The sequence below is a fragment of the Canis aureus genome, chromosome 27 (genome assembly GCF_053574225.1).
Source record: "Canis aureus isolate CA01 chromosome 27, VMU_Caureus_v.1.0, whole genome shotgun sequence".
Classification (NCBI taxonomy): domain Eukaryota; kingdom Metazoa; phylum Chordata; class Mammalia; order Carnivora; family Canidae; genus Canis; species Canis aureus.
The window spans coordinates 29,780,133-29,804,522 of record NC_135637.1 but is presented as its reverse complement, the minus strand read 5'-3'; the positions used below and the strand labels follow the sequence as shown (position 1 = coordinate 29,804,522).

The following is a 24,390-nucleotide window of genomic DNA, read 5'->3' as shown; positions in this document are numbered from 1 at the left end:
CAGGGATGGGTAGAAGTCCAGGGCTGCTATCTCTGATCAGGATTCCTACATGGACTGGGTTCTAGAAGGAGGGATCTGTGCAATCCTCTTCCAGGAGAACCAGAAACTGCTGTGGAGTTGAGGACCAGACATAGGGAACAGAGAGCAGAGGGTCTCTGTTCCTGCCAGAGGGGCTCAGGGGAGATGGATTGGCTCTGGGTGCTGGACGTCAGCAGGAGCTTGTGTGGGGGACACACATCTTCACAGAGGAGGACACAGAGTTGGGAATGCTGGGCAATTCCTGAGCAGGGTTGAGAGGACACAGAAAAGTCTGATGAAGCTGCCAGGGTTTTGGGGACAGAGAATTCCCTGGGCATCAAACAGGGACCAGTGCAGAGCCATCCTGTGACCTCCTTCCTCTCCCTTTGCTGTGAGATTTTTCATCCCAGCTGTGCCTATCCTGTCCTCAGTGGTTTTCATCAGAGAATTAGCTTCAGTGGACCTCCTAGTACAGAAGGTAGGACAGGGAGACCTGGGAGGGTCATTAGGAGGAGGGAGGGGCTGGAGGATCATGACAGCGAGGGCAATGGGGAAGGGTGCAGGGGCCTGTGTCCCCGGGTGGGACAGTGGGAGCTGACTGACTGGACTCCAGGCTGTGGGAGAGGGAGGGATGGTCCATAGTGCCAGGTGGATGGAGGACGATGCCAACAAAGTCATGAATGCCTGGAGAGACACAGGTGAGGTCAATTGGGGTAGCAGGTAGAGGGCTGATGCTGGATCTGTTGATCACACGTCACCTAAAGACCATATATGATTTGTACAAAGTGTGGAGACATTCCCAGACAACCAGGGCTGAGGGAAGCCTTCCCTCCCCCAATGGAAGGATGTGAGTGCTACATTAACCACAAGCCTGAGGGCTTAGTCTGAGGGGTCCTGAAAGGAAAGCTGGAGGCCATAAGGCGACAGCAGGAACAGGGTGATGACCAAACACACAACGATGATGGGAACCAAATAGTGCAAATGCTTCCCCTACCCCTGCATCTTTGCTATGCATCCCTGAAGGGAACCCCTTGTCTATGAGGGAGGAGGGGAGGAGAGGACAGGACCGAGAAGCCCAGGGCTTTGCTGGCTGAGGCCACACGGTTGCCATTCCCATCCTCCCCTCCACAGTGATCCCTTGTCCTAGACCAGGTAGCATTGCAGGTGATTCATTTCATCATGGGAACCTCTCCAGATGAGGGATTGTCTGTCCTGCCTGAACACCAGCCTGGGCAATGACTACACGGGGAGGAGGATGCAACATGAACAAGGAAGGGAGTCAGAGCTGAGCACCCATGCACCTCCAGGGGCATGGATGCTGCAGAGTCACACTGCAGTGAGGACAGTACCTGCCAAGAATTACTAGAGTATTTCCCTGGTTGGGCTGGACCAGAAGCCTGGCCTCAAGGGACCTGTCACACAGCGCCACCTTCTGGGCTGAGACACTGAGTCCTCCAGTCTCTCTCACCCTCCCAGCACTCCTGCAATGATGTCTAGATTTGCCATTGACTGGAGATAATGTCATAGCCCAGGTCAGTGAATGGAGAGGTGCCCACCATGGAGTTTCGGGCTAACAGGGCTTTTTTTTTTTTTAAGTCACTAACAACCCCAGGATGGTTAAATACATGGTGAACTGCACAGGGATTCTGTTCCCAAGTGTTTCAGCATCGCTGAGAGTAGAGTTTACCTCTTCCAGGTGACTGAGGTAATATCCAGTCTACCATCATCCTGAACCAACTAAACGTCATAAAGGCCCACCGTACCTAAGTGATTCATACCTTAAAATAATTCTACATGGAACCAACTTCCACTTTGACCCTTGTTGTTGTGGGTTTAGATTCTCCTGTGAAGTTCCCTCAGACTGCTCTGCTAGGACCTTTGATGCTTCTCTTTGCCATAAGAATAGAATGCTGTCAGGGAAAAGTGTCTTCTGCTCCTGCTGACTTTTCTGGGTTCAAAGTTTCCTTGAAATTTAACCTGACAACTGCTTATATATGGGACTCTCTCATATACTTAATATATTTTGAAACCAGTTATGTACTGGTTCTGTAAACAGAACATTACTATAAATGGAGGCCTCTTATACTGAGTGGTCTTCCACCTCCTGCACTGAGAACCTTCATGATACATGTATTGGGCCCACCCCAGAATTATTGTTCAGAATTCATGGGGGATGGATGTCTGAGATCTAGGCCCAATGAACAGACATTTGTCCAAGACCTTCCCAACCAAGGAAGCAGATGGAGTGAGCAGTAGGCATCGCGGGGTTGAACTGAGGGAGTTTGGGACAAAAGCATTAATTTTCTCCAGGTTACTAATAAGATGCAGGCTGCTACATATAGGATTTATTTAACAGTGTTTATGTGAGGTAATATATTAGTGTTACCTAACCTTTGAGCTTGCTGTCTGCATGGCCCTGGAGTCCCGATCAGTCTCCAGTCAAAACCAAATTCAAGACCAACTCTTTTCCAAGGTTCACTGTTCATTCATACCTGATAAGATCTACTTTGTTTATCCTACCTGAGGGACCAATGTTGCTGGTGCTGTATTATGAGAGTCTCCTGTTACATCAAGTGACCCCCAGTGCACAGGCCCTGGCAATGATGTCTGCATTGGTACACACTAAAATGATCTCAGCATGAAAGTGTCCACTATTCATGCTTCCCAGTCTGGGTTTTCATTTTCCCTTTGCAGTGAGCCAGGGAATTCATTATTTCTTGTGTCTCTGTGATATACTTACTATTCATTTTCCTTTTATTTAGTCCAGATTCTAATTGTTAAGAGTATAAGGATTTATTTAAAATTTTATATGATACAAAAACCTTAGGATTTCTTTCTCTACTCCTAAATCAGGGGACCCCCAGGACTTGGTTTCCAACCTCAACAATTCAGCCTCGTAATTATTTGGTAAATGCAGCAGGGATTGACAGTAAAAAGGCCACAGAACATTCTGATTTTTTTTATGTTATATCAAGGCTCTCTATGACAATGAAACCTCAGTCCATAGCTCTGTTCTCTAACACACTGAGAAGACTTTTACCATCATTTCAAACAAAGAGTCAGAGGAAAAACAAAGGGAGAGAAAGACTCCACATTAGATTAATCCTTACCGGTTCACCTGATCTGATTAGATCTGAAACATCTACATTTCCTGATTTCGACACATCCCGAAACATGAAATGTTTGAGAACTTTTTATCACGTGAATGAGTGGAGACTGGAATCAATCCATAATGATATATATCCCCAGTTTGTTCACATTTTCTAGTTTTTACCCGATGTCCTTTTTCTGTTCTAAGATCCAGGTCAGGATTCTTCATTACATTCCTGGTATCTCCTCTTTTAAAAAATATTTTATTTATTTATTCATGAAGAGAGAGAGAGAGAGAGAGACACAGGCAGAAGGAGAAACAGGCTCCATGCAGGAAGCCTGATGCAGGACTCGATTCCAGGTCTCCCGGATGAAACTCTGAGCTAAAGGCAGCACTAAACTGTTGAACCACCGGGGCTGCTCCGTTCCTGGTATCTCCTTAAGCTTCCCTTATTGTGACATTCTCTCAGGTTTTCCTTGTTTGCTGGTGTCTATGTCCACACTTACTGAGTGAGGATTATGCCTGACATCATTCAGGGCCAAGAGTTTACACCTGTAACCTGAAATCCTCTGCACAGGAAAGTATCTCTTCTGCTTATTCGTTGATACATGCAGTTAACAATATGGTCCGTGGACAGCTCTTATAGACTTGGAGTTAAAAGTCAATGCTATTACATTCATTTGGTCCTCAAATATTTCCAGTTTTTCGCAGTGGCAACATTTTCAGTTGGCTCATGAACTCCTCGACACATCCTGTCATTGTGCGCGTGTGTGTGTGTACCTGTGTATGCATGGTGGGAGTGCATTGATGTCCTTGTCTTTGTTCTGACAGATTCTTCACTTTCTGACACTACAAGGCACTCCCTGTTCATCCTGTGTAATCCCTGACTTGGGGATCAAACATTTCTGCCAAGAAGCCTGCCTGTCCTCCTGAAAGAATGGGATTAGAGAGCAATATCTGGGGAAAGGCACCATAGTGACATTACAGGGCTTCACTATGTCTAATGTCTCACAGCGGAAACTCAAAGGAATCCTATGTGGGACTAAGCAATCCAAACATGAAGATAGTGGTGACGATTTCCGAGGGCAATTATCAGTCTCCACCAAATTACACATGATTGAAAACTGCCATCTCCAGCTCTAATCCATGACCACAGTCTTCACTCAGGCCTCCTACTTTGGTGAATCTCCATTCCTGAAGTGAGCACTCAGCTTCCAATAGCACCCATCCATTTACTGAACTGTGCGGTTCCAGAACACAGCACAGCCCCAACAAACCATGCACCTGTTCTCCCCGGGACACACCCCTGTCTCCTAGATACAGAGCTCCGTGCAGTCTCTCGTGACTTTACACTTACAGGCTCCACTCAGGTTCAAAGTCACTCAGTGGAGCAGCTTTCCCCCGAGGGCTGCACTGAGGTGGGCTCACAGGTTTGTCCTGCGGGTCCATGGGTTTGGTCACAGACTACATTCCTTCATGAGCCCTAAACCTCATAATTGACTTTTATATGCAGATTTAAGGGCTCTGTCAAGTGGCTCTACATCGTTCAGTGAATTCTGACAGTGCCGTAGTGTCATTTCAGTACCATCACAGTAGCATATTGAAGAACTTCATTGCTCAGAAACAATTTTCTCTGTGCACGTGTACTTTTTCTTCTTTTAGCCTCTGAGAAGCAGCAAGTATCATTACACTCTCAAGACAATGGCTCTTCAAAAATGTAATACAGTAATCATAATACTGTGAAAAATATCCAGTTTTACAAATATGCCACCAATTGGATGACATGTTAGTCAGGAACAGCTGTGTGTTCATTATATATAAACCTGCAATAAACCTCCAGGGGCAGATATCTGGTTGCCTTCAGTTTTTAGAGGCTGTGAATGAAGCTGGTATAAACATTCTTGTGCAAGTTTTCCCTGAGCAAAAGTTTTTGGATTTATGTTTATAATTTTATAGTTTTATGTTTGCATCTATTTAACAAAAAATCAGAAAATAAGACAAAACAGCCAGCACTAGTTATAACCGGATAGTGTATAAAATCAAAAGGAAATAAGGCTGACTTACTTAAGCACAAAGTGGGTATTGTTGAGAACCATGGTATATTCAGAGGCAAAAGAAAATGTTTCATTTATTTTAGACTCAGAAGGTAAAAATGAATATCAACCAGCCTAGAGGTAACTGCTCACAGGTGAAGAAGACAAGACATGTCTGTTTACAGGAAGACTCTTCATTCAGGAGGGGCTGCTCTGAGTGACACTGAGGACAGAAGGGGCAGGAGGAGCCTCACCTCAGGCAGGCCCTGGGATGGACCCGGGCCCAGGGCATCAGGAAAGAATAAGCACAATCACAGGCTACTTTGAGGAGGAACTGCTGGTGTGTCCCCTCTTCACACATGAGTGTGTTTTTGTCTCACTTCCCCCCAGGCTTGGAGCACCGTGGGAGCATTGAGACTATCATCCCAGGATGAGCAATAATAATCAGCCTAGTCCTCAGCCTGGAGCCCAGAGATGGTCAGGTTGGCTGAGCTGCCAGAATTGGAGACAGAGAATCTCTCCAGGACCCCTGAGGGTCTGATATGATCCACTTAGATGATGGTTTTAGGGGCCGTTCCTGGAAGCTGTTTGTACCAGTTAAAATAATTATCACCCATGTTGTTTGTGCTTCCAGAACAGAAGATGGTGAACCTCTGAACCAGACCCCCAGACCTTGAGGGCGGCTGGGTCAGCACAGGCAGGGACAGAGAACCTGCAAACAAAGACCCTCATGGAGGATGGGTCATTGAATCTAGGAGTATCTCAGTTTGGGGGTAAGATCACCCTGGGAGCTCATCCATAAGACTGGCACTGTTCCCAAGCAGAAAGAGTAGAGCATAGTGACACAACACCTGGACTCCACAGTTGATGTGAGGTGACCCAGGCTTATATTATCCTCCCTACTGTCTTCTGGAAATGAAGGGGCTGCTTATGCAAAATTGCATCCCCTTCCAGACTCTCTCAGACTCCATCTGATAGTGTTCAGGAGAAGAGAGGACAGAGGAGGCTGAGGGCAGGACCTGCTCTGACTTGGACTCAAGAGAGGGTGGTGTGTGCAGCATGTGCAGCAGGGAACCCCACAGGACCCTGCCCAGGAGCCTCTGCCAGGCCCTGAGGGCACCAGGCTGCTGGGTTTCACCAGGGGCACAGGGGGCAGCTAAGCCTCTGCCCAGCCCTGAGGCCAGGGGGGTTCCCCCACCTGGGAGGGTCCCCCTGCAGGACCCAGGGGATGCAGAGTGACCCCTCCTGGTTACAAGTCCCTCTCAGGGTCTTCAGTGTCCTGAGGTTTATACCCTGGGCTCGGTCACCAGCACTCAGCAGTGACCTGTAGGAGTGTGTGAAGCCCCCTGTGGGGACTAATGTAAAGAACATGGATACAGTGTCTGTGATTTAAAAGCTTCCAAATAGAAGGAAGAGTCATACAGAAAGAAGCACTCCTGTGGGTATAAGAATTTATATAATTCTGGACAGCCCAGGTGGCTCAGCGTTTTAGTGCCACCTTCCACCCAGGATGTGATCCTGGAGACCCGGGATTGAGTCCCACGTTGGGCGCCCGGCATGGAGCCTACTTCTCCCTCTGCCTGTATCTCTGCCTCTGTGTGTGTGTGTGTGTGTGTGTGTGTGTGTCTTTCCTGAATAAATAAATAAATAAATAAATAAATAAATAAATAAATAAATCTTTTTAAAAAAAGAATTTGTATAATCCATAAACCATATGAAAGGGTGAAATCATCCCACCCTCTGAGACATTTAGGAACTCCTCAAGGGAAGGTACTCATGTCTGTCTTGACAGAGGAGTGACCGTGTTCTGCACGCAGAAGAGAAAACGAGACCAGGGCATGAAGATGCTCAAACCATGAAGGGACATGGTGATTTCACAGATTGAGAATATCATCTGGTGATGATGTCACCCTGAGATGGGTGGGCACACAGAACAGGGAAGGACTGAAGAAACCAGGTGATTTGCGAGAGCAACTGAGGCAGGAACACAGCAGGCTGTGTTATTGGCAGCTGTGCTCCCCAGGAGGAAGGTGGGGTGAGAAGGGGAAGAGGATCGTGAGTACAGAGGCCACTGCTATCATGGGCCCCTTAGAGGTTGCTGGTGTCACTACAGGGGAGCCTCAGGTAAGGAGGGACTTCTTTGTGCATGAAGGAGTGGAAGATCTGAGGAAGGAGCACAAACACTGATTTCCTATTTCAAACCTGGGAGGCCCTGACCTTGAGCAGCAGGAGCAGTGCCCTTGGCATGGGGCTGGTGTGCAGGCCAGGTGAGCAGACCCCGGGGTGAGTGTGGTCATGTAGGGGGGGACAGGAGTCTAGGAAAGAACCCTGGGCTCCATCCCTGGGTACAGGATGGGGGACAGGGGTCCTGCAGGCAGCATCCCTCAGTCCAGGCTGGCTCCGGGGGCCTCCCCTGCAGGATGCCTGCAGCTTGTGGGTGTGTGAGTCCTCCTCACTGTTCTAGGTCTCCCAGGGTGAGCTCGCTGTCAGATGAGGTGACACCTGCCCCTCTTGGTTTCCCCATGGGAATGTTCATGGAGGGCTTAGAACAGTGAGCATGTGTTGGTGGGTATGTTCGCAGACCTTCACACTCCAGCGGGGAAGAGGATTCATGGAGGAGCATGAGCTGAATGTCCAAGGTCAGGCTGCAGTGTCCGGGACAGTGGGCATCATGAAGAAGTAAGGATGGAGAAGAACCCCAACTTCTCCCTCCACCTGTACATCCCCAGGACCCCAGCCACAGGGAGGGAGAGCTAGGGGCTCTCTATCATCCTTTCAACCCCTGGGGAGAGGGTGTCAATCTGGTCAGTCACTGCTCTGCACCCCATCTTCTCCCTGATGTCCTCTTTGGCAGGAGGACCCTCCTGAACTGTGGGGTCTGGGCTTTATAGCAGGTGGGGCCTGGGCCCAGGCTCAGGCAGTGACTTCCTTCCCAGCTGCAGCACCCCATAGACCCTAGGGACAGGCTTCCAGTCCCCGGCTGCCCCAGACCCGGTCACCCTTAACTAAAATGAGGGGACAGGAGCCCAGAACATAGCCCCCTGCCTCCAGTGCTGAGTCCCCTGCCCATTATGCTTGGAGTAGATAACACCCAGGTCACACCCAACCTTCTTGAAGCTTCACCTAATGACCCCAAATGGCTCAGAATCCCCAGCTGTGGCTCCTCCGTGGGAACTGTCTCCAACTGTCCCCACTGCTCCACTGCTTCTCCAGGATTAGAGTGAAGCTCGAGGTCAGCATAATACCCAGGGCAGGGAGCACATGGACAAAGACATCAGGGATGCTGCCCCCATGGACTCCAGTGTGGGTCCCTGAAACCTAGTCTCTCTCTGTCTCTGTGTCTGTCTCTGACTCCACTTCCTTCCTATGTCAGCTGAGCCTCTGTCCACACTCCTGGTGGGGAGGTCACAGGCTAGACCTGTCTCTACAATGATTTCTGTTTCTGGCCCCAATTTCCAGGTTTATAAGTAATCACTCTTTAGTTTTCAAAGTCCCTGTGTTGCAGCTGACGGATGTCCTGCAGTCGCCATCAGAACCACAAGGACAGATCCGACCATGACATTGGTTACGGAGAGGCCGAGACCCTCACAACAGAGGACCTTCTGTTTCTGAAGGGACAACACTGGCTCCCACCATCTGTGACATTAGAGGTTGTGGTTCAATTCCAGGCACGGCTCTGAAACATCACAATGACTGACCCCTCCGCCCAGGAGACACACTCTATCATCTGGACTAGGGGGCTCAGGTGCAGTTGCTTTGCTCCCTTTTCAAACTGTCCAATTTCCCTCAGGTCCCCACCTTCCTGTCTCCTCCCTTCGGGAACATGGGGTCACACCTCCTTGGAGCACTAGATGGGATGATGTCCCCCTGTGAACTCTGTCATGGACCCCAGACTCCTAGAAGACATTTTCTGCCTGCACAAAGGTGCTGTCACTCTGGAGTTAGTTTACTGAGTTGTGACAACACATGGGTGTGGTGTGACCTTCGTCACAGTGCCGTGTAAGAGAGTAACATCACCACAAATACAATCACTTCATACACTCCCCCTCCTCATTCCACCCCACTCTGTCAATCTCTGGCCTCCTTACCACCTCTACATTCTCACCTCTTCCAAAATACAATGAAATTTCAATGATGTGGATGTAGCCTTGATATTTTCTTCTTCCATAAAAAATGTGCATTTAAAACTTATGTATATTTTTCGACTTGAGAGCTTCTTTCCTTATTTTGATTAATATCCCTCTCTCTGGACAGCCTGGGTGGCTCAGCGGTTTGGCGCCACCTTCATCCCAGAGCATGATCCTGGAGACCCAGGATCCAGTCCCACATTGGTCTCCCTGCATAGAGCCCGCTTCTCCTTCTGCCTGTGTCTCTGCCTCTTTTTCTCTCTGTGTCTCTCATGAATAAATAAATAAATATTTTTTTAAAAAAGACTGTGGAAGGAACCACCATATCCTTTGACAGATGAATGGATAAAGAGGATATATACAATGCAATATTACTCAGCCATCAGAAAGGATGAATTACCTACAATTTATGTCGACATGAATAGAAATGGAAGGTATTGGCTGAGTTAAAAGAGTCAATCGTAGAAGGACAATCATCAGATGGTTTCACTCATATGTGGAATATAAGAAATAGTGAACGATGGGCAGACCAGGTGGCTCAGCGGTTTAGCAGCGCCTTCGCTCAGGGCCTGATCCTGGGGTCAGGATCAAGTCCCATGTTGTGCTCCCTGCCTGGAGCTTGTTTCTCCCTCTGCATGGGTCTCTGCTTCTCTCTCTATGTGTGTCTCTCATGAATAAATAAATAAAATATTTATTAAAAAAAGAAATAGCGAACAGGACTATAAAGGAAAGGAGGAAAACTGAGTGGGGGAAAGTTTGAGAGAAGACAAACCACAAGAGACTCCTGACTCTGGGAAACAAACAAGGTAGGGAAGGGGAGGTAGGTGGGGGAAGGGCTGACTAGGTGATGGGCACTAAGGAGGGCATTGAAGGGATGTGTACTGGTGATATATGTTGACAAATTGAGTTTAAATAAATTATTTTGAATAATTGTGATGCCTGGGTGGCTCAAGTGGTTAATAATCTGTCTTCGGCTTAAGTTGTGATGCTGGGGTCCTGATATCCAGCCTTGCATTGGGCTGCCTATTCACCAAGCAGTCTGCTTGTCCCTGTCCCCCAGCTCCTCATATCTCATCCCATCCCTCTCTTTCAGATAAATACATAAAATCATTTTTGTGTTGAAACACACATTTAGGGATGCATAGGTGGTCCATAGATTAAGTGTCTGCCTTTGGCTCAGGGCATGATCCTGCAGTCCCGAGATCGAGCCCCACATCAGGCTCCCTACAGGGAGCCTTCTTCTCCTTCTGCCCATGTCTCTGCCTTTCTCTGTGTATCGCTCATGAATAAATAAATAAAATCCTTTAGAATAATAAATATGCATCTATAGGGGCTCCTTGTTGGCTCACTCACTGGAGGGTGGGATTCTTGATCTTGGTGGTAGGTTTGAGCCCCATGCTGGATGTAGTCATTCCGGAAAAATAAGATCTTAAAAAAGTAAAATGTAAATATACATGTAATGTTTCCTAAAACATAGTATGATGGTGTCTGCAGTCGTCTGTATGGACTTCATCTACTATTCTACACATTTTATGAGTAAACAAGTATTAGTTATGTTAAAATTTATTAGTATTAATAAACATTTTGTCTAACAGTTTAGAGAGTCCATGGATATTGTCTTTAATAAAGGAAAGGGTTACAGGGAGACACCATTTCATGCCAGCATCCCGGGGGGCATTTGCTCTACTGTTGTCACCAGTAACGGGATTAACTACCTTAGTGCATGTGTTCCTGCTTGGGAGCTATGGCCCCAGGACTGTGGCCCACCCCCTCATCTGTCTCTATCACTGTGCTTAGCATCACTGTCATGCACTGTAAGCTCCACAGAAGGTGCTCAATGATGAGGACCAGATAAAAGACCCAGGGGTTTTTGTCTTACTTCCTCCTTATCTGAGATGCTGTGGGTAAGTGTAGCAGCTCCCACTACCATGTCGTGTAAAACAGTAATAGCCTCGTCCTCAGACTGGGCTCCTGTGATGGTGAGGGCGGCTTTGTTCCCAGAGATGGATCTACAGAAGCGATCAGGGACCCCAGAGGGGCAGTCTTTTGTGCTGTAGATAATCGTGCCAGGAGCCCGCCCTGGGGTCTGCTGGAACCAGTTGGGGTAGTTACTTGTAGTGACTGACCCAGAGCTGAGGCCACAAGTGAGTGTGACTCTCCCTCCTGGAGACACTGACAACAATGCCTCCTGGCCACCACAATCTGAGAATTTGGTCCTAAAACCAAGAGGAGAGAAAGGTATAGTTATGGTAGACAAGGGTCACATGAGTCCCTGCTTTTATGTTCCCCCAACAGATGCAGAGTCCATTTCCCTGACCTGAGCCAAGAGCAAGTAGCCCGAGAAAAAGCACCATCCAGGCCATAGTGGGGACCCTCACTGGAGGTGGACTCCACAAGCTCTTTGGCTGGAGTAGGATGTCCCTGGCCTTTTCTTGACTCCAGATCTATTATAATAAACAAGTGCTTTATGCAGATCAGCTTCCTGTCTATCCCTCCCCCAAGATCACCTGCAAATCACCTGGGAGATCTTGAAAGGGACAGATGCTGGGACCTCACACACACAAACGTCTGCAGGGTGGCCTGGGACACTGATTGTCAGGAAGACATCTTTGATAAATCACCTTCCTATGACCCTGGTGACCTCCACCCCAAAATTCCTCACTGAGAATCCTGACAGCTGTATGAGGAGATGGATACATTCTCCAACTCCTGGCCCTGCCTCTAAATCACCTCAACTCTAATCACTCTCTGAACATTTCCTTCCCTCCCCAAAGACATTGCTTATTTCCTTGGAGGATCCTAGCAGCCACTCCTCCATCCATGAGGATACCAGGAATCTCAGAGTCCATGTGACAGATGTAGGGATGGTGGTCTCAACTTAGTTAATCATGGACAGTGTCTACAAATAGTCCAGGGGTGCCAACTGAAAATGTCTCTTTATGAGAAATGAACCCAATACTCTGAACATTTTGAACTCCATTTCCCTTTGTGCTCTGCTGAGGATCGGATGGTCCTGGAAGGCTGGGGAAGGAACCTGGAGAAGAAGGACTGGCAGGAGCAAAAAGGATTCTGTAGGAACAGGGGAAGATGAGGCTCAGGCCTCGTGTTTGCCCCAAGGTTAGATACCAAAAGACTGACATTGATTTTGGAATTACTTGTAAATTGTTGGTTTGATAAATCATGCATGTTTTTTCCCTTTCTCTTCATGTTTGAGAGCCTGAACTCATATCAGAGAACAATATTCATGAATTTCCTATTAAACAAAGGCATCTCTGACACTTTAGAAGACAAAAGGAATTTCACATCTATCAAATTTTGAGATGAGGAATGGTATCCATACAAAAGAAAAAAAAAGAATTGGGAAAGCGAAAACACAATATCTTTCTCCATAGATAACTATAAAGTACTGATATAAATGAGAAAATCCAGTAAGAAATAACAACTAAAATGATGCAGATAAAGGACTCAGGCACTTACTGCCTATTTCATCAAGAGCACAATTGGAAGTCATACTTAGAGCAAGGGTCCCTAAGGGTGTCCACCTGGACACATTGCCCCAAGCCTTCCCCAGACACCAGCGTCCTATTGACTTTCCAGTGGGGCAGATCTGGGTGGGAATCTACAGCCAGAGCAGAATGGATGGATTGATAGACTGGAGACAGAATCAACCAAGTCCCCAGGAGTCCTCTCAGGCAGGAAAGTGATAGAGCAGCGCCCCCGTGGGTCCTGAGTGATCCTACATGAGTCAGGCAGGAGCTTCCTCTGGGCAGTGCTTGTACCTCTGAGAGGACATAGTGATGCAGGCTGACCAGAGCACTCTAGAGATCACTGTGTCCTCTGTGGTGTGTCTTGTCACATCACTGTTCTCTCCCACAGGGTGTCAGGGAACCAGCACTGGGAGCTCAAAGGCTCTACCAGAGTTGGGGCATCTGATGCATGGCTCAGTGCCTCTTCACATCTTCTCCCCTCATTCCATGTGCCTCATCACTGAGAGACTGAACACAACTAATCTCAGCCCCAATCGTCCATGGTTATGAAGGTCAATTTTTACACAAGGGATCACATGGCTTCTAGTAGTTCATATTTTGAGTCATTTCTGCAATTCATAGCTATGTTAATAAATGATATCTTCCTGAAATTTAAATCTGATACTCGAGAGGGGGCAAGATAGTGGAAGAGTGGGGTCCCCAAGTCACCACCAACTTAGCTAGATAACTTTCAAATCATCCTGAGAACCTATGAATTCTGCCTGAGATTTAAAGAGAGAACAGCTGGAATGCAACAGTGAGAAGAGTTCCTGCTTCTATCAAGGTAGGAAGACGGGGAAAAAAGAAATAAAGAAACAAAAGGCATCTGAGGGGGAGGGGCCCTGAGGAGCTGGGCTGAGGCCGGGGCGAGCGCCCCCAGGTCAGGAGAGCCCCGCCTGGAGGAGCAGGTGCTGCTCCAACCTTCCAGGGATGGACAGGCGCTTGCAGGGAGTCGGAGCAAGACACCAGGAAGGTAGGGATGCCCTCAGGCTCCTGGGGGCACTAACAGAGCCCCTGCCCCTGGGGAGAGCCCCACACCCCATGGCCGAGCTCCTTAAAGGGCTGCAGTGTGCCCCGCAGCCTGGGAGCAGCTCGGGGGGGCTCAGGCAGAGGTTCCGTGGAGGGGGCTGTGCGGCCGGGAGCACGATTCCAGCAGTACAGGCCGGAGAGTCCAGGGCACCGGGGACACAGCCCAGGATCTGGACTCCCCCCGGGACAGGTGGGGGCAGGAGTGCCGAGGACAGCGAGGACACCTGCCGCCGGGGGCCCCGAGCTGAGTAGGTCAGCGGCCCCGCCCGGGAGCATCCAAGCCCCTGCAGACTGGGAGCTGCAGTAGTTACTGTGGGTGCAGACTCCAGGGCTGGGGGGCTTGCCGCCGCCACTGCTGCTGTTCCTCTTGAGGCCTCACAGGGTAAACAGCCCCCACTGAGCCTCACAGTGGCCTCACTGGATAAACAGCTTAAACATCTTTCACTGAGCCCTGCACCAGGCAGGGGGCTGAGCAGCTTCCCAAGTGCTCATACCTGAGAATCAGCACATCAGACCCCTCCACCAGAAGACCAGCTAGACGGACAGGGGAAAAACAAATTATTGACCAAGCAGCACTGGAAAGTTCCAGGGGAAGTCGAGGGGTTTACAGTATACAGAATCAGAGGATACTCCCCCTTCTTTTTGTTTTCTGTTTGCCTCCTCCCCTTTTTTATCTTTTTTTTCTTTTATTTCTTTTTTCTTTATCTTTTATTTTCTATTCTCTCTTCTATCTTTTTCTCCTTTTTTCCAGTACAACTTGTTTTTCGCCACTGTGCACTGAGCAAAATTACTAGAAGGAAAAACTCACCACAAAAGAATCAGAAACAGTCCTCTCAAAAAAAAAAAGAAAAAAAAAAGAAACAGTCCTCTCTACCACAGAGTTACAAAATTTGGATTACCATTTAATGTCAGAAAGTCAATGCAAAAGCACTATTTTAAAGCTACGGGTGGCTCTAGAAAAAAAGTATAAGGGACTCAAGAGACTTCATGACTGCAGAATTTAGATCTAATCAGGCAGAAATTAAAAATCAACTAAATGAGATGCAATCCAAACTAGAGGTCCTAACGATGAGGGTTAACAAGGTAGAAGAACGAGTGAGTGACATAGAAGTCAAGTTGATGGCAAATAGGGAAAATAAGGAGAAAAGAGAAAAACAATTAAAAACCATGAGGATAGATTAAGGGAATTAAATGACAGCCTCAGACAGAAGAATCTACGTTTAATTGGGGTTCCCGAGGGCGCCGAAAGAGACAGAGGTCCAGAATATGTATTTGAACAAATCATAGCTGAAAATTTTCCTAATCTGAGAAGGGAAACAGGCATTTAGATCCAGGAAATAGAGAGGTTCCACCCCCTAAAATAAAAAAAAAACCGCTCAACACCTCGACATTTAATAGTGAAGCTAGCAAATTCCAAAGATAAAGAAAAGATCCTTAAAGCAGCAAGAGGCAAGAAATCTCTAACTTTTATGGGGAGAAATATTAGATTAACAGCAGACCTCTCCACAGAGACTGGCAGGCCAGAAAGGACTGGCAGGATATATTCAGGGTCCTAAATGAGAAGAACATGCATCCAAGAATACTTTATCCAGCAAGACTCTCATTCAGATAAACCACATCTTCTTTATCCATTCATCTTTCGTTGAAAAGATGTGGTTTATGTATACAATGGAATATTACTCAGCTATTAGAAATGACAAATACCCACCATTTGCTTCAACGTGGATGGAACTGGAGGGTATTATGCTGAGTGAAGTAAGTCAGTCAGAGAAGGACAAACATTATATGTTCCCATTCATTTGGGGAATATAAATAATAGTGAATGGGAATATAAGGGAAGGGAGAAGAAATGTGTGGGAAATATCAGAAAGGGAGACAGAACGTAAAGACTGCTAACTCTGGGAAACGAACTAGGGGTGGTAAAAGGGGAGGAGGGCGGGGGGTGGGAGTGAATGGGTGACAGGCACTGGGGGTTATTCTGTATGTTAGTAAATTGAACACCAATAAAAAATAAATTAAAAAATTAAAAATAAAAAAAAGAACTTATTAAACTCAACACCAAAGAAACAAACAATCCAATCATGAAATGGGCAAAAGACATGAACAGAAATCTCACAGAGGAAGACATAGACATGGCCAACATGTATATGAGAAAATGCTCTGCATCACTTGCCATCAGGGAAATACAAATCAAAACCACAATGAGATACCACCTCACACCAGCGAGAATGGGGCAAATTAACAAGGCAGGAAACAAGAAATGTTGGAGAGGATGCAGAGAAAAGGGAACCCTCTTACACTGTTGGTGGGAATGTGACCTGGTGCAGCCACTCTGGAAAACTGTGTGGAGGTTCCTCAAAGAGTTAACAATAGACCTGCCCTACGACCCAGCAATTGCACTGTTGGGGATTTACCCCAAAGATTCAGATGCAATGAAATGCCGGGACACCTGCACCCCGATGTTTCTAGCAGCAATGGCCACTATAGCCAAACTGTGGAAGGAGCCTCGGTGTCCAACGAAAGATAATGGATAAAGAAGATATGGTTTGTGTATACAATGGAATATTACTCAGCTATTAGAAATGACAAATACCCACCATTTGCTTCAACGTGGATGGAACTGGAGGGTATTATGCTGAGTGAAGTCAGTCAGTCGGAGAAGGACAAACATTATATGTTCTCATTCATTTGGGGAATATAAATAATAGTGAATGGGAATATAAGGGAAGGGAGAAGAAATGTGTGGGAAATATCAGAAAGGGAGACAGAACGTAAAGACTGCTAACTCTGGGAAACGAACTAGGGGTGGTAGAAGGGGAGAAGGGCGGGGGGTGGGAGTGAATGGGTGACGGGCACTGGGGTTTATTCTGTATGTTAGTCAATTGAACACCAATAAAAAATAAATTTAAAAAAAATACTCTCATTCAGAATAGAAGGAGAGATAAAGAGCTTCCAAGAAAGGCAGGAACTGAAAGAATATGTGACCACCAAGCCAGCTCTGCAATAAATATTAAGGGGGATTCTGTAATAGAAGAAGTTCAAGGGAACAATCCACAAAAACAAGGACTGAATAGGTATCATGATGACACTAAATTCATATTTTTCAATAGTAGCTCTGAATGTGAATGGGCTCAATGACCCCATCAAAAGGCGTAGGGTTTCAGACTAGATAAAAAAAGCAAGACCCATCTATTTGCTGTCTACAAGAGACTCATTTTAGACCTAAGGATACCTACACCCTGACAATGAAAGGTTGGAGAACGATTTACCATTCAAATGGTCCTCAAAAGAAAGAAGGAGTAGCCATCTTCATATCAGATGAACTAAAGTTTATCCTGAAGACTGTAGTGAGAGATGAAGAGGGACACTATATCATACTTAAAGGATCTATCCAACAAGAGGACCTAGCAATCATCAATATTTATATCCCAAATGTGGAACTTTCTCCAAAATAGACCACAGACTGGGTAAGAAATCAGGTCTTAACACCAAAAGATTAGCATTATCCCTTGTATATTTTCAGACCATATTGCTTTCAAATTAGAACTAAATCACAAGAAGAAGTTTGGAAGGATTTCAAACACGTGGAGGTTAAGGACCATCCTGCTAAAAGATGAAAGGGTCAACCAACAAATAAGGGAAGAATTAAAAAGATTCATATAAATTAATGAGAATGAAGATACAATCATTCAAAATCTTTGGGATACAGGAAAAACAGTTCTGAGGGGGGAATACATCGCAATACAAGCATCCATCCATTCACTGGAAAGAACTCAAACACAAAAGCTTACCTTGCACCTAAAGGAGCTGGAGAAAAAACAGCAAATAGATCCTACACCCAGAAGAAGAAAAGAGTTAAAAAAGATTTGAGCAGAGCTCAATGAAATGGAGACCAGAAGAACTGTGGAACAGATTAACAAAACCAGGAGTTGGTCCTTTGAAAGAATTAAAAAGATACATAAACCATTAGCCAGTTGCATACAGCAATTTGGCAGTGTGGCAGGATACAAAATACATGCCCAGAAGTCAGTGGCATTTCTATACACTAACAGTGAGACTGAAGAAAGAGAAATTAAGGAGTCAATCCCATTTACAATTGCACACAAAAGCATAAGATACCTAGGAATAAACCCAACCAAAGAGGTAAAGGATCTATACCCTAAAAACTATAGAACACTTCTGAAAGAAATTGAGGAAGACACAAAGAGATGGAAGAATATTCCATGCTCATGGATTGGCAGAATTAATATTGTGAAAATGTCAATGTTACCCAGGGCAATTGACACATTTAATGCAATCCCTATCAAAATATCATGGACTTTCTTCAGAGAGTTGGAACAAATCATCTTAAGATTTGTGTGGAATCAGAAAAGACCCCGAATAGCCAGGGGAATTTTAAAAATGAAAACCATAGCTGGGGGCATCACATTGCCAGATTTCAGGTTGTACTACAAAGCTGTGGTCATCAAGACAGTGTGGTACTGGCACAAAAACAGGCACATAGATCAGTGGAACAGAAGAGAGAATCCAGAAGTGGACCCTCAACTTTATGGTCAACTAATATTCGACAAACAGAGAAAGACTATTCATTGGATAAAAGACAGTCTCTTCAATAAATAGTCCTGGGAAATTTGGACATCCACATGCAGAAGAATGAAACTAGACCACTCTCTTTTACCATACAGAGATAAACTCAAAATGGATGAAAGATCTAAATGTGAGACAAGATTCCATCAAAATCCTAGAGGAGAACACAGGCAACACCCTTTTTGAACTCGGCCACAATAACTTCTTGCAACATACATCCATTAAGGGAAAAGAAACAAAAGCAAAAATGAACTATTGGGACTTCATCAAGATAAGAAGCTTCTGCACAGCAAAGAAACAGTCAACAAAACTAAAAGACAACCTACAGAGTGGGAGAAGATATTTGCAAATGACCTATCAGATAAAGGGCTAGTTTCCAAGATCTATAAAGAACTTATTAAACTCAACACCAACTGTGTGGAGGTTCCTCAAACAGTTAAAAATAGACCTGCCCTACGACCCAGCAATTGCACTGTTGGGGATTTACCCCAAAGATACAAATGCAATGAAACGCCGGGACACCTACACCCCGATGTTTATAGCAGCAATGGCCACGATAGCCAAACTGTGGAAGGAGCCTCGGTGTCCAACGAAAGATGAATGGATAAAGATGTGGTTTATGTATACAATGGAATATTACTCAGCTATTAGAAATGACAAATACCCACCATTTGCTTCAACGTGGATGGAACTGGAGGGTATTATGCTGAGTGAAGTAAGCCAGTCGGAGAAGGACAAACATTATATGTTCTCATTCATTTGGGGAATATAAATAATAGTGAATGGGAATATAAGGGAAGGGAGAAGAAATGTGTGGGAAATATCAGAAAGGGAGACAGAACGTAAAGACTGCTAACTCTGGGAAACGAACTAGGGGTGGTAGAATGGGAGGAGGGCGGGGGGGTGGGAGTGAATGGGTGACGGCACTGGGGGTTATTCTGTATGTTAGTAAATTGAACACCAATAAAAAATAAATTAAAAAAATAAATAAACTCAACACCAAAGAAACAAACAATCCAATCATGAAATGGGCAAAAGACATGAACAGAAATCTCACAGAGGAAGACATAGACATGGCCAACAAGCACATGAGAAAATGCTCCGCATCACTTGCAATCAGGGAACTACAAATCAAAACCACAATGAGATACCACCTCACAACAGTGAGAATGGGGAAAATTAACAAGGCAGGAAACCACAAATGTTGGAGAGGATGTGGAGAAAGGGGAACCCTCCTGCACTGTTGGTGGGAATGTGAACTGGTGCAGCCACTCTGGAAAACTTTGCGGAGGTTCCTCAAAGAGTTAAAAATAGATCTGCCCTACGACCCAGCAATTTTACTGCTGGGGATTTACCCCAAAGATGCAGATGCAGGGAAACGCCAGGACACCTGCACCCCCGATGTTCTAGCAGCAATGTCCACAATAACCAATCTGTGGAAGGAACCTCAGTGTCTATCGAAAGATGAATGGATAAAGAAGCTGTGGTGTGTATACAATGGAATATTACTCAGCCATTAGAAACGACAAATACCCACTATTTGCTTCGACGTGGAGGGACCTGGAGAGTATTGTGCTGAGTGAAATAAGTCCATCGGAGAAGGCAAACATTATATGGTCTCATTCTTTTTGGGAATATAAAAAATAGTGAAAGGGAATAAAGGGAAAGGAGAGAAAATGAGTGGGAAATATCAGAGAGGGAGACAGAACATGAGAGACTCCTAACTCTGGGAAATGAACAAGGGGTAGTGTAAAGGGAGGTGGGTGGGGTTTGGGGTGACTGGGTGATGGGCACTGAGGGGGCATTTGACGGGATGTGCACTGGGTGTTATGTTGTATGTTGGCAAATTGAACTCCAATAAAAAAATAAAATGTTATACAAATATTAAGTGTTTTAAATGACCACTTTTGGTACGTTGTTAGATTGAATGTAAATATGTTGTTATATTTTGTTTCCTATGCTTATGAAGCACATGGATTTTTAATTTTCTTATTTAAAAAAATCTTAAATTTAGAATAAAAGAGGAAAACTAGGTTTATAATACATTCTAATTCATCCTTCTTCTCTTAGTATTCTCATGATTCCCTATTAAATGCTTGATAGAATTCTCTAGTGAAGCCGACTGGCCTGAAGTTGTTTGTGGGAATGATGTCAAGGAGAGTGATGAAGAATTTCAGTGTAAGTTCTAGCAAACATGAAATACATGAAGTGTTTCCTCATTCCTTGTACAAAATCTACAATGTATCAATTATGGCTGCAGATATGTCTTATTTGCCTGTAATTTTCCTTTACATTTTATATGACTGTTGATGTAAAATTAACTGCTAATTCAATTTTCCAAGTTAAGTTAGTATATCAATATTTAATAAAGATAATGCGTTTTGAGGCAAAAAATAATAGAAACTACCCATGTATAATGTCAGGTCTTGCACGACCTTAGAGGTACAAACAAATCATATATAAAATATCATGCTATCCTTTGTCTCTAGATATTTCCTTGGAAACCAATGGTAGTCAGGAACCATAATGCTGAGATTGTACAGTCTGCAGGCTGAATTACAAATCCATTGGTCATGTATTGTCCCTCAATTCTATATCTCCTGGGCATGCACTGCTCCACTGCAGGCTGTTGTGACACCAGTAGATTGCGATTTTGAGTCAGTTTCTCAGTGTTCTTGGATCTTTAGTGCCATTTGGGGAATGATTGAGTCCGAAGATGTTACTCTCTTTGCATTTAAAGGGATATTTTCAGGAATAATTTTATGTTAATAAAATAATAGATGCTTCTTAAACACTCACTTTCATGCATATCTCTTGGGATGCTTATTAAAACATACATCTATGAACACCAATACTGGTTTCAGATGTAGAAGTATAGGATGGGAGGTTGCAGGTTTATTAGGCTTCACATTATGAAAATCTTAATTCAGTCTTCACAAATTAGCGAATAAAGTGAGATCTACCAATGCTTTATTTATAGTTTATTAATAGTCCTCATAGATAACAGTAGATTGAGTGTCAGTATTGGTTTATGGATAACGGAAGGGAAACTGCACTCCTGAACATTTTAGGCAGAAAGGGTGCAAGGAGGCACAGTCTTGGAAGGTACATTGGAGAAATGAACACACCTTGGCAGAGATGGAATGGAGTTGATTGCCACTAAGCAATGAACAGGAGAGTGGCACCCAGGAGCTTCACTTCCTATGGTGATGTTGACTCTTTCCCCACCTCACTTTCTCTCCTGCCTCTAAGGGTGAGGCCATGAGGAGGTTTTGGCTGCACTTCCCCATAGATTTAAATCACTGTGTAAGCACCACCACTCATATATGAGGTAGTCAGCCTCATCCTCAGGCTGGGCTTCTGTGATGGTGAGGGCAGCTTTGTTCTCAGAGATGGATCCAGAGAAGCGATCAGGGACCCCAGAAGGGCGGCTGCTTGTGTCATAGATAATCCTGCGAGGAGCCTGGCCTGGGGTGTGCTGGTACCAGCCAGGTTTGTTACCTGTAGAGACTGACCCAGAGCTGAGGCCACAAGTGAGTGTGACTGTCCCTCCTGGAGACACTGAGAGTGATGGCTCCTGGGTTACCACAGTCTGAGAATCAACTCCTAAAATCAAGAGGAGAGAAAGGTGTTGTTATGGAGACAAGGGTCACATGAGTCCCTGTTCTTATGTGCCCTCACAGATGCAGAATCCTTTTCTCTGACCTGATCCATAAGCAAGGAGCTCAAGAAGAAGTAACCTCCAGACCATGGTGGGGACCTTCATAAAATGCAGCCTGCTCAGGCTCCTGGGCTGGAGAGGGGTGTCCTGGGTCCTTTTCATGCCTTCAGACCCATTAGAAGGAAAAGACGCTTCATGCAAATCAACTTCCTCTCTCTCCCTGCCCCAGAGTCATCCACATATTCCCCTGGGCAATCTTGAAAGAGGCAGACGCTAAGGACTCACAGACAACAATGACTGCAGGGTGACCTGGGACACTGAGTATAAGGAAAACTTCTTTCACCAAATCACCTCCCTATGATCCTAGGGACGTCTGTCCCAGGGTTGCTCTCAGGGGAAACCTGAAAGCTGTATGAGGAGATGGCATGTGTTCTTCACCTCCTGGCCCTACATCTAGTTCACCTCAAATCTAACATATCTCTGGAAAATTTTCTTCCCTCCCCAGTGACATTCTTTCTTGTCTCCTTGGAGGATCTTAGCAGCCACTCCTCCAGCAGTGAGGACACTGGGTATCTCAGAGGGTGTAGGGATGGTGGCCTCCTCTTAGTTAATCATGGACCCTGTCCGCAGTAGTGCAGGGGGAGCTGACCGGTGATGTCTCTTTATCAGAAATGAACAGAACACCGTGAACAAGTGAACCTCAGGGAGCATTTTGAACTCCATTTCCTTTTGTGTTCTGCTGAGGATCAAAGGGTCCTGGAAGGCTGGGGAAGGGATTGGAAGGAAGGAGGACTGGCAGGAGGGTAAAGAGTCTCCAGGAATAGGGGAAGATGAGGCAAAGAAAGGACTCATGTTTGTCCCAGTGTGAGATACAAAAATGACTGGCATTCATTTTGGAATTACTTGTCAATTGCTGTTGTGATAAACACTACAGGATTATTTTTCTTTCTCTTCATGTTTGAAAGCCTGAACTCATATCAGAGAAAAATTACTCATACTAAATGATTTTCCTATTAAATGAACGCATCCTTGACCTTTAGAGAATGATAGGTAATTTCATATCTATCAAATTTTGGGATGAGGAGCAATATTCATACTCAAGAGTAAAAAAAGAATTGGAAGGCTGAAAACACAAATAATATCTATTTCTGTAAGTAAGTAACTCTAAGGTATTGGCAGAAATGAGAAAGACAGTTAAGAGAGAACCAAATGAAGGAAGATAAAGGACTCAGGCACTTACTGCATATTTCATCATGAGCACATTTGGAAGACATAGTTATCAGCAAGGGTCCCTGAGGGTGTCCACCTGGACACATTGCCCCAGGGCTTCCCCAGACACCAGGGTCCTATTCACTTTTCCGTGGGGCTTACCTGTGTGGGTTCTGCAGCCAGAACAGAATGGAGGCATTGATAGACTGGAGACAGAATCACCCAAGTCCCCAGGAGTCCTCTCAGGTTCGAAGGTGATAGAGCAGCATCCCTTTGTTGGTCTTGAGTGATCCTTCATGAGTTGGGGGAGCTACCTCTGGGCAGTGCTTGTACCTCTGAGAGGACATACTGATGCAGGCTGACCAGGACGCTCTAGAGATCACTGTGTCAACTGTGGTGCATACTGTCACATCACTGTTCTCTCCCACAGGGTGTCAGGAAGCCAGCACTGGGAGCTCGGGGGCTCTACCCAGGTTGGGGCATCTGATGCATGGCCCAGTGCCTCTTCATATCTGCTCCCCTCATTCCACGTGCCTCATCACTGAGAGACTGCACACAACTAGTCTCAGCCCCAATCCTCCCTGGTGATCAAGGCCAATTTTATCCTGTATCAAATGAATTCTAGTATCTCAGATTTTGAGTCAATTCTGTGATGATATCTCCCTGCAATTTAAATCTGATACACTTCTGTTGGGTTGTGCTTCCTCCCGTGATTTGCTAGAATGATAAAATAAGTTTAGAATACATGAATTTTGTTTTAATATATATTTTAAACCATTTTTTTCAACAAAGACTTAAACACTGTGGGTGACAGAACCAGTCTAATTGGTTCTGGACCCAGGAAGGACCCAGGACCCTGGAAGATAGGTCAGATGTTGACACAAAGAATTGATGACCACCACCTGTACCCAGATGACAGGAGCAAGAAGCAGAGCCAGTTCCTCTCCTGTCCCGACCCTTTCTCTTTCCCCTAGGGGAAACTCCCTGTTCAATCAGTGGGGAGGTGAAGAGAGGATCCAGGTCATGGTAGAGAAGCCACTGAGCTCTGCCTGCTGTGATCTGATTGTTGGCATTGGGACAGTCACTTCCCTGAAAAGTCCTATACTTT

General features: G+C 45.5%; 2 pseudogenes across 2 annotated transcripts in view; both read right to left on the bottom strand.

The window, feature by feature from the left end:
• LOC144299429 (immunoglobulin lambda variable 1-47 pseudogene) overlaps window positions 1-24,390 on the bottom strand; it is a 365,984-nt pseudogene that overhangs the window by 115,408 nt on the left and 226,186 nt on the right. The window lies entirely within an intron of this gene.
• LOC144299600 (immunoglobulin lambda variable 8-61 pseudogene) overlaps window positions 1-24,390 on the bottom strand; it is a 139,575-nt pseudogene that overhangs the window by 55,298 nt on the left and 59,887 nt on the right. The window lies entirely within an intron of this gene.